Source organism: Misgurnus anguillicaudatus, chromosome 21 (assembly GCF_027580225.2).
Source record: "Misgurnus anguillicaudatus chromosome 21, ASM2758022v2, whole genome shotgun sequence".
NCBI classification, from domain to species: Eukaryota; Metazoa; Chordata; class Actinopteri; order Cypriniformes; family Cobitidae; genus Misgurnus; species Misgurnus anguillicaudatus.
Window position 1 is genome coordinate 22,477,006 of NC_073357.2, and position 8,796 is coordinate 22,485,801.

The 8,796-nt window shown below is 43.6% G+C and overlaps 2 long non-coding RNA genes across 3 annotated transcripts; one reads left to right on the forward strand and one right to left on the reverse strand.

Annotated features, from left to right (window-relative positions):
• Window positions 1–1,487: 1,487 nt before the first annotated feature.
• On the forward strand, window positions 1,488–3,233 carry LOC141353330 (uncharacterized). The gene is made up of 3 exons (XR_012360376.1): window positions 1,488–2,885; window positions 2,978–3,037; window positions 3,120–3,233. It is a non-coding gene; the product is annotated as an uncharacterized lncRNA (long non-coding RNA).
• Window positions 3,234–6,950: 3,717 nt separating this feature from the next.
• LOC141353329 (uncharacterized) lies at window positions 6,951–8,466 on the reverse strand. Of its 2 annotated transcripts, XR_012360375.1 has the most exons (3): window positions 8,165–8,434; window positions 7,993–8,096; window positions 6,951–7,924 (listed from the first exon to the last, which is right to left on the reverse strand). It is a non-coding gene; the product is annotated as an uncharacterized lncRNA (long non-coding RNA). The 2 variants fall into 2 exon arrangements; XR_012360374.1 differs by having other exon boundaries at window positions 6,951–8,096; window positions 8,165–8,466.
• Window positions 8,467–8,796: the final 330 nt, after the last annotated feature.

Here is an 8,796-nt window from a genome sequence, read left to right on the forward strand (position 1 = left end):
TTCTTAAACTCAAATGGCTATCTGGACAATTTTCAATCTGGTTTCCGTCAGCATCACAGCACAGAGACAGTGCTCATAAAGATAATAAATGATATTCGCTTAAACTCTGATTCAGGTAAAATATCAGTGCTGGTGCTACTAGATCTTAGTGCTGCCTTTGACACAGTAGATCACACCATACTCTTACATAGACTGGAAAACTGGGTAGGGCTCTCTGGGATGGTCCTCAAATGGTTTAAATCATACCTAGAAGGAAGAGGTTACTATGTGAACATAGGTAACCATAAATCTGAGTGGACATCCATGACATGTGGAGTCCCACAGGGTTCAATTCTTGCACCGCTTCTGTTTAATTTGTATATGCACCCAGTTGGTCAAATAATGAAAAAGAACCAAATTGCTTACCACAGCTATGCAGATGACACCCAGATATACTTAGCCCTGTCACCCAATGACTACAGCCCCATTGACTCTCTATGTAAATGCATTGATGAAATTAACTGTTGGATGCGTGAAAACTTCCTCCAGTTAAACAAAGACAAAACTGAAGTCATTGTATTTGGAAATAAAGATGAAACTCTCAAAGTTAACACATACCTTGACTCTAGGGGTCTAAAGACACAAAATAAAGTCAGAAATCTTGGTGTAATTTTAGAGTCTGACCTTAATTTCAGTAGTCACGTGAAAGCGATAAGCAAATCAGCTTACTACCATCTCAGAAATATTGCCAGAATTAGATGTTTTGTATCAAGACGGGACTTAGAGAAACTTGTTCATGCTTTCATCACCAGCAGGGTGGATTACTGCAATGGACTTCTTACGGGGATCCCCAAAAAGACCATTAGACAGCTGCAGCTCATACAAAACACTGCTGCCAGAATTCTGACCAGAACCAAAAAATCTGAGCACATTACTCCAGTCCTCAGGTCCTTACACTGGCTTCCTGTTACATTTAGAATAGATTTTAAAGTATTGTTACTCATTTATAAATCACTTCATGGCTTAGGACCCAAATACATGACAGATATGCTAACTGTATATAAACCTAAAAGATTACTCAGATCATTAGGATCAGGTCAGTTAGAAACACCAAGGGTTCACTCAAAACATGGTGCGTCAGCATTTAGTTATTATGCCACCTCTAGCTGGAATCAGCTTCCAGAAGAGATCAGATGTGCTTCAACAGTAAACACTTTTAAATCTAGATTAAAAACACATCTGTTTAACTTTGCATTTACTGAATGAGCACTGTGCTGCTTCACACTGACTGCACTTTTAACTCAAGTCACTTTTATTTCTGTTTTATTCTTTTTAACATTTTAAAGTGTTTTTATTGTGATTTTATTGTGTTTCTATTATTTTTACATATTTTCTTTTTCCCTTTTATATTATTTTCTGATTTCTATGTAAAGCACTTTGAATGACCTCTGTGTATGAAATGTGGTATACAAATAAACTTGCCTTGCCTTGCCTTGCCTTGCCTTTCTCCACAGACAGCAGCTGGGACACAAGGCACAGTTATTTCACTTGACCTTCTCACCTCTTCGCTGGTTCAGCCTACGGTAAGTATGAGGTTCACAACGTTCGTTTCTCTGGTATTCACTCTCTTTCTCTCTCCACAGGCAGCAGCTGGGACACAAGACACAGTTAGTTCACTTGACTTTCTTACCTCCTCGCTGGTTACAGCCTACGGTAAGTATGAGGTTCACAACGTTCGTTCCTCGGGTATGCACTCTCTTTCTCTCTCTCTCCACAGGCAGCAGCTGGGACACAAGACACAGTTAGTTCACTTGACTTTCTCACCTCTTTGCTGGTTACAGCCTACGGTAAGTATGAGGTTCACAACGTTCGTTTCTCTGGTATTCACTCTCTTCTCTCTCTCTCTCCACAGGCAGCAGCTGGGACACAAGACACAGTTAGTTCACTTGACCTTCTCACCTCTTCGCTGGTTACAGCCTACGGTAAGTATGAGGTTCACAACGTTAGTTTCTCTGGTATTCACTCTCTTTCTCTCTCTCTCCACAGGCAGCAGCTGGGTGCGTCGCCCTCCTGTTTCGGTAAGTCACAAACTTGGGGGTTATTTAAGTTGCAATAAGGTTAGTACGGCGGACTTACTAATCGTGGTTTCCCTCTCAATAGGTCAGATCTATAGGTAGATTTCTGGCGACGTCGGGGGCAACCCTCACGACGAGCTCGTTGGTCACAGGGGGGGTGGACACGTCACGTCGTCTCACCAGGCCGAGCGCTGCCCTTCTCTGTCTGCCGTCTCGGCGATCGTATCCCGAGCAGGGGCGCCCCTTTGTAGAGACCCGGGACGGCGGAGTGCCTACACCTCACTCTCTGCAACAGTAAGTATTGGGTAGATCAACGCATCAACAATAGTGACCTTTAATTGTACTCACACATCCACTGATCATTCGGTCCTTCACCGCCGTTTCTCCAAAAATACCCGCACGTCTGGACGGGAACTCGTTTCCGTAACACCGCTTCACTATGTAGACTTAAAGCGTATTCACAGCATAAATTCAGATATTCTCTGCTAAACCGGCAACCTCTTCGTCTTCCTTTGACAGAGTGTACGGAGGCGGGGGTTTGTCTGACAAGACACACAGCAATACACAGCAGTACACAGCAGTACACAGCACCACGTCAAAAGTGTAAGTTTCCACGACACAAAGACTCACACACCACGCTCAAGTGTACATAAAGGACGCCCGTCTCTTTACATGCTGCCCAGGTCAGAAGGTTGATGGAAATATTCGGTCTAGCTGAAGGTCTTGTCGCTGCGTTTAGATTCCGTCGGATGTTTCCTCGGCTCACCAACCACGCTATCTCAGGGTTAGGGCCGCCCTCCATCTCCTGGAGGGTATTCACTGAAAATGCAGGTTAGTGTTCAAAAAGTCTTCACCAAATGTTATACTCACAGGCACCGGGGACGATAAATGTCACTGTCCTTTGTTTCCGATCCACACAACAGGCCAACATCAATCCTGCCAAGCAGGGCGTCTCTCCAGCGTTTACACGAAACCACTTGCAGGTCTGTACTCACAAATACTCCGTTTTCTGCCTACGTTATGGCTGCGCTTCCGATTTCATCCGTTCGGTTTCCAACCTTTAAGGTTCACAACATCTCTCCAACTACACTGCTTCAGCCTGGGAAAGAGAGCCGGACCGCTACCAGCAACGCACCTGATGAGTATACACCACACTGCAATACAACGTCAACAACCAGCATTTGGGGTGCTCCTTTAATTTATCCACATCGTGCCTTTCTTTCACCTCCTGTGGCTCTGTCCTCTTTCCGCGCGCTTCCCAGCGCAGCCCGGATCAACAGAGCCACGGCTCTTCAAAAGGTGCGTGTCATTTCTCTGCCTTTGGCAAAGGAGCTTTCCCCGTGCCGATTGCCTCTCGTGTCAATCGCCCTTCTTGCTTTGTGTTCCCACAGAGCTATTTAAGTGCGTCCACCTCCCACAGCCTCCAATCACACTTTGTTTCTCTAATTCGTTGCACCTGTAGCGAATTTGGCTTTGTTTGTTTCCATGGAGAACCAGGAAGTATTGGCCCGTGTTAAAATTTGTTCCGGGCGGAAACCATCTTCGGGCGGAACCAAGTTTCGCCATTTTTGGTTCCGCCCTATAAAAGTCACCCTGTGACATACACACATATAAACGGATAAGGAGATTAAGCGGAGATTAAGCTGGTTCTGTCGGTGATCGTTGGTCAGGCATCAGCTGGGCATCACGTTAAAGGACGACCAGTAGATCAGAGGTGTGCCGACTTTCAAATCTATCGGAACTGGGTCTGTTTGTCCCATTGTCCTCGGGGTCGAGGACGAAATCGGGAAAGACAAAAAAAAATCATATTAGCGTAGGGACCGTTCACATGTAATGCAAGTGTCACACAGTGATGTGGCTTAATGCAAGTGTAATGCAAGTGTCACACAGTAAGTGAAATTTTCACTTATTACGCCATTAAAAGGATCAACATTATTGAAACCCATTAAGGGCCAGATTTACTAATAGCTTGCGCAAACCATCATTTTGGCGTTAAATAACGACTGCCAGGATTTATTAAATACATGCAGTGGATAATTAGCACCTTAAAAATGGTGTGGTCTAGTTATTTTTGTGAGTGAAGTTATTGCATATGCATTTCTAGGAGTTTCCATTTCAGACGCAACATTTCTGGGAGGAGATTATTTAAATGATTCATGCAACGTGATTTACTTATGTTTGCATGTGTGATATTACTGGTAATTGCTCCTTACAGAATTTAATGCCGAAAAAAGCATGTCTTAAATCATTTTGTGCTTGAAATGGCTCCAACTGTTACTGATAAGAGGAGACATGGCAGAGGTCAAGGAGCATGTCGTACAAGGCAGATGATTTTTTTTAACACATAACAGTTTATTTTGAAATGCCTCCAGTTCTTTTCAGTGTACTATGGCTTTGTTAGCTGGGATTTAACACCCTGAATTTTCAGCTGCGATGTCCATGGTGCTGAACTCAAGCGCATCAGGCGTTAGTAGATCACCCGCACCTGTAGCAGCATCAGATCTGTTAATTTGTGACCATGAACTAATTTGTGCTTCTCTTAGTAGATTGCATTGGTCATTATGAAAATCAGCTGTTGTACCTGTGTTATTTTATTTGCGCTTTTTTTAGTAAATAAGAACTTAAAAAGTTTTTACATGGCAGAATTTGTAAGCTGTAAAACTGTAACCAGATGAAGAAGACAGATGGGCACCATTTTTACGTCACACCGACAACCACTCCTGCATGCCAATAAACGTTGTAGGCAGGGCTGAATCCAGATTATACGCCTCCCAGCCCGAGCCCCTGAAGGGATGCAGTCCAATAAAGGGTGAGGATGTGCCACTAGACGAATCCCCACACACACAAAAGAAACAAACTCCAGGCAAAGCAGCAATGTAGTCTCATCCGAAACGAAACTTACATTTATCTGCCAAACAAAAATACAATTTAATACAAGAAAATAATTTTAACAAGTAAAACAACAATACATACCAAGGGGTTAATGAAACCGTCATGCCCGGTCAATCAAACGAGGTATTACCAGTTTGCCTGTGCAGCAAACTAAACACACAAACAATTAATCTCCCTTTAACCGCATTAGGTTTCCCCAACGCCAAAATAACCCACCTGTAGCTGCTGCGAATACTGCAACATACAGCCATCTGGGAACCAGCTAAAAGCTGATAATAGATGCCATTATAAGTGATTTAAAGTTAACTGATGATTTACATACCACCAAATCACTTACCGCTCGTTCACAACACGCAAAGCCAAGGGTAATGAATGACGCGCAGCCGCCCTCCGCTCATTCACAAGAGCGCTTCCATTCAGGGCATGACGTAAATGACAACGTTTCCAGGCGCTACACCACTAGGATTCTTATATCCTACAAACCCGGCTCCGATTGGCTTGTAGATTTGTGTAGCACCAACCAATGAGCAACCACGAAATCATAACATGCTCCGATTGGTCCACAGATTTAACAGAAACAAACCAATAGGTGAGGCTACACACCACCACATTCACCCCCAGCTTATGAATCGTCGCCCCGACGATTACCTCATCAGAGCTCAGATATTACACAGGACATCAGGAAAAGCTAGACTCATAACCTCGCCCATACATCCGCAATAAATGTTCACAACACACTGATCACCTTAAGGGCCAGGTTTGTCAAAACCCGTACTTACCCAAAAGGTAATATAAGGTAGGGCGCCGACCTGCAGCACTCACTACCATGACAACGACTTATTTGCAGAACATCTACACTTTTAAAATATACCGACTGGTTCCACCACACACACTGTGGGACCCCATCGGCTGATACGATGCAGGGGAGTATGGCTCGCGCCACGTCATATTACGATCACAGGTAAACTTTAAAATCTGCTAGATGGCTCCGCCACACACACTCCGCGGGACCCCATCAGCCACAGTTTGATGCGGGGAGTTTGACTCACACCACATCCTATATGAAAAATCACAAATACATACAGCTTTAAAATCGGTCAGACAGTTCCACCACACACACATTCTGTGGGACCCTATCCGCCAAAACGTGACACGGGGAGTATGACTCACACCATGTCCATTGTTAAAATCACAGGTGGGCTAAATACTGCTAAAATCAACCAAATGGTTCCACCGCACACTCTGCGGGACCCCATTGGCCAAAGATGACAAGGGAAGTACAACTAATACATTCCTACCCTGACATTAAAAATCACAGGTAGGCTAAATACTGCTCCAAGATCAACCAAATGGTTCCACCGCACACTCTGCGGGATCCCACCGGCCGAAAGTAACACGGAGAGTATAGCTAATATGTTCTTACCCTCACATAAACTGAAACCCCAAGCAAATACTGCTTCAGCAATGCCCTAGCTTCAGCCTATCGTCATCACTCAAGCACTAACACCACCTTAAAATAATCCCTAACGTTTTACCTCAGCCTCAGGAACTTCTCCTGGACTCTACCGTACTCAGCTGGTTCCAAACACTACGGGACCCCAGCTGAAACAAACACACACAATTAACTCCCTTCACCATTTCTCTAACAACTCACCACCTGACGTAGTAAGAGGGAGCCCATCGCTGGGATTTATCCAACTGGACACACACTGCTGCTTTGCCTTTAGGAGAAACAAAACACTACTCTATACATACTAAACATTTTCAACATACAAAGTAAAGTATTATCCAACTCACCCCAACCCATGACAATCCTTCCGACTACGCCAGTTTGTGGCCAAATGGCAGAGGGAAGATATGAATTAAATAAATTTGAATAAGTTAATTACCCAAAGGGTTAATAATACCTGACTACGCCACCCTGGGAATCTCACCCAAGGAATTGATTGAAAACATTATGCACAAGTTCCCCACTCTGTGGCAAATAGGCAATGGAGACAGAGGTACTGGTATAAAAATAGAATATTTATTGTATTTGCAAAGTCAGAAGAAATTTAAAATGCATTCACAAGATGCATAAACTGGGACCACAATCACACAAATGGTCCAGAAGGACGACACAAGGAGCTGCAGCCTCGGCTAAATGACCGGCCGTACAGGCCTTTACTCTACGTACACTGCAAACTCACACCACTCCAAAAGCCCCAGTGCACACGGCAAATCACAGCACTCCGTGAGGAAACACCATCACCACCTAAAGGAAGACTTTATTTAGCCCTGCTCTTCATCAAAGGTCTGCAGCTCCTGTAAAACAAAATATCACAGCACACACACACAAACACCCACACACACACACACTCAAACAGAAACAAGAAGGATTTACAAAGTTCAGGCAGGCAACACAGCTGACACTTAATGCCTGTCAAACACACAATAACAAAATTAACCAAATTAAATTGAATTAAAGAATAAAGAAACAAAACCAATTGTCACTGAAACAAACAGAAAGAAAACATATGTTCACGCCAGTAGGCTGGCAAAAATACAAAAATTAACCCAAAACAACAAATAAATCAACTGAAAACATAACTGGACCATATAAGTGCAAAAGCACTCCCACCGCATTAGCGGATTCACAAACGTATCAAAAGGGGATTCACGTTCACGAACGCGAATATTCAACCCGGAACAAGACAGCGGTGACGTCACTGCATACCCCTATCACTCTATAACATGGGGAAAACTAATCATGTTAATCAGTCGTCACAATACATTTCTGTAATAAACCCACATGAGTGAGACATACCGAATAACAGGCACAGGGACCCGGGAATCAGTGGAGGTGAAGATAATACTCCATAGTGGCAATGCAAAGTTTTAGTTTCAGTTTAATCACTCAGCTGGTGGAGCTCAGGATACACGAGGAGAATAACTTGGCGTATACAGTCGTCATCCGCCCATACGCAGCATCGTATTGACTATGATAAAGGCATAAGTTACTAATGAAATGCAAGGCAGTCAACACGCCATTAGAACACAACGTTACCTGAATATGATCGCATAAACAGATGAGACACGCCGCCGTGAAGTCAAAGCCACGATATCTGCAGCCACGGAGATGTTTACAATTGCAGCAATCGTCCTGCACAGCTGCAGAAAACCGAAATGTATAATCCATGTTTTAAAGAGATGCACATAGCGGTAATAGTTTCACATACCCAAGATAACAACAGCCCTCAGTCCATATGCCGGAAGCGAAACGGGATACCGGGAAATGACGCTCGTCTGGGCCACACACACGTATGCTGTTTATATATGCGTAATCCAACCCCCTCTATCGGCCCCAACCAATGAATAAACTAATACCCAATAATGACCTCCTGATCTCTACATGCCACAGTAATACTTATAAAAAAACACTCACAGCATTCTCCAGGTAATTCTCTCGCCAGACCAAACGAACAGAGATGGCATAGAGACCACACATTATAAAGACAAAGGGATGATACTAGCCAGTACGTACAAAACAATGTAGCTGCACGCCACACCAAAACAGAGCTGATACAGATGTGAGAAAGTACTGTAGCTAAGATATAAACATAGCTTACCCCCACAAACCACTAAAATCTATAGCTATGTAGTATATCTTACATACCTGAGAGTAGGCAGTCTGACAAAACACAGATCGCACACATTACCCTTTTGATTCACATACTGCTACAAATCACACAGAACGCTAATGTTAACATAACATAACATGATCTAACTGCTTAAATTCTTTTCTCCCAAATAGGAGCGAAGCCCACATGAGCAGTGATAAGATTAGCCACAACGCTAACAACAAAACACC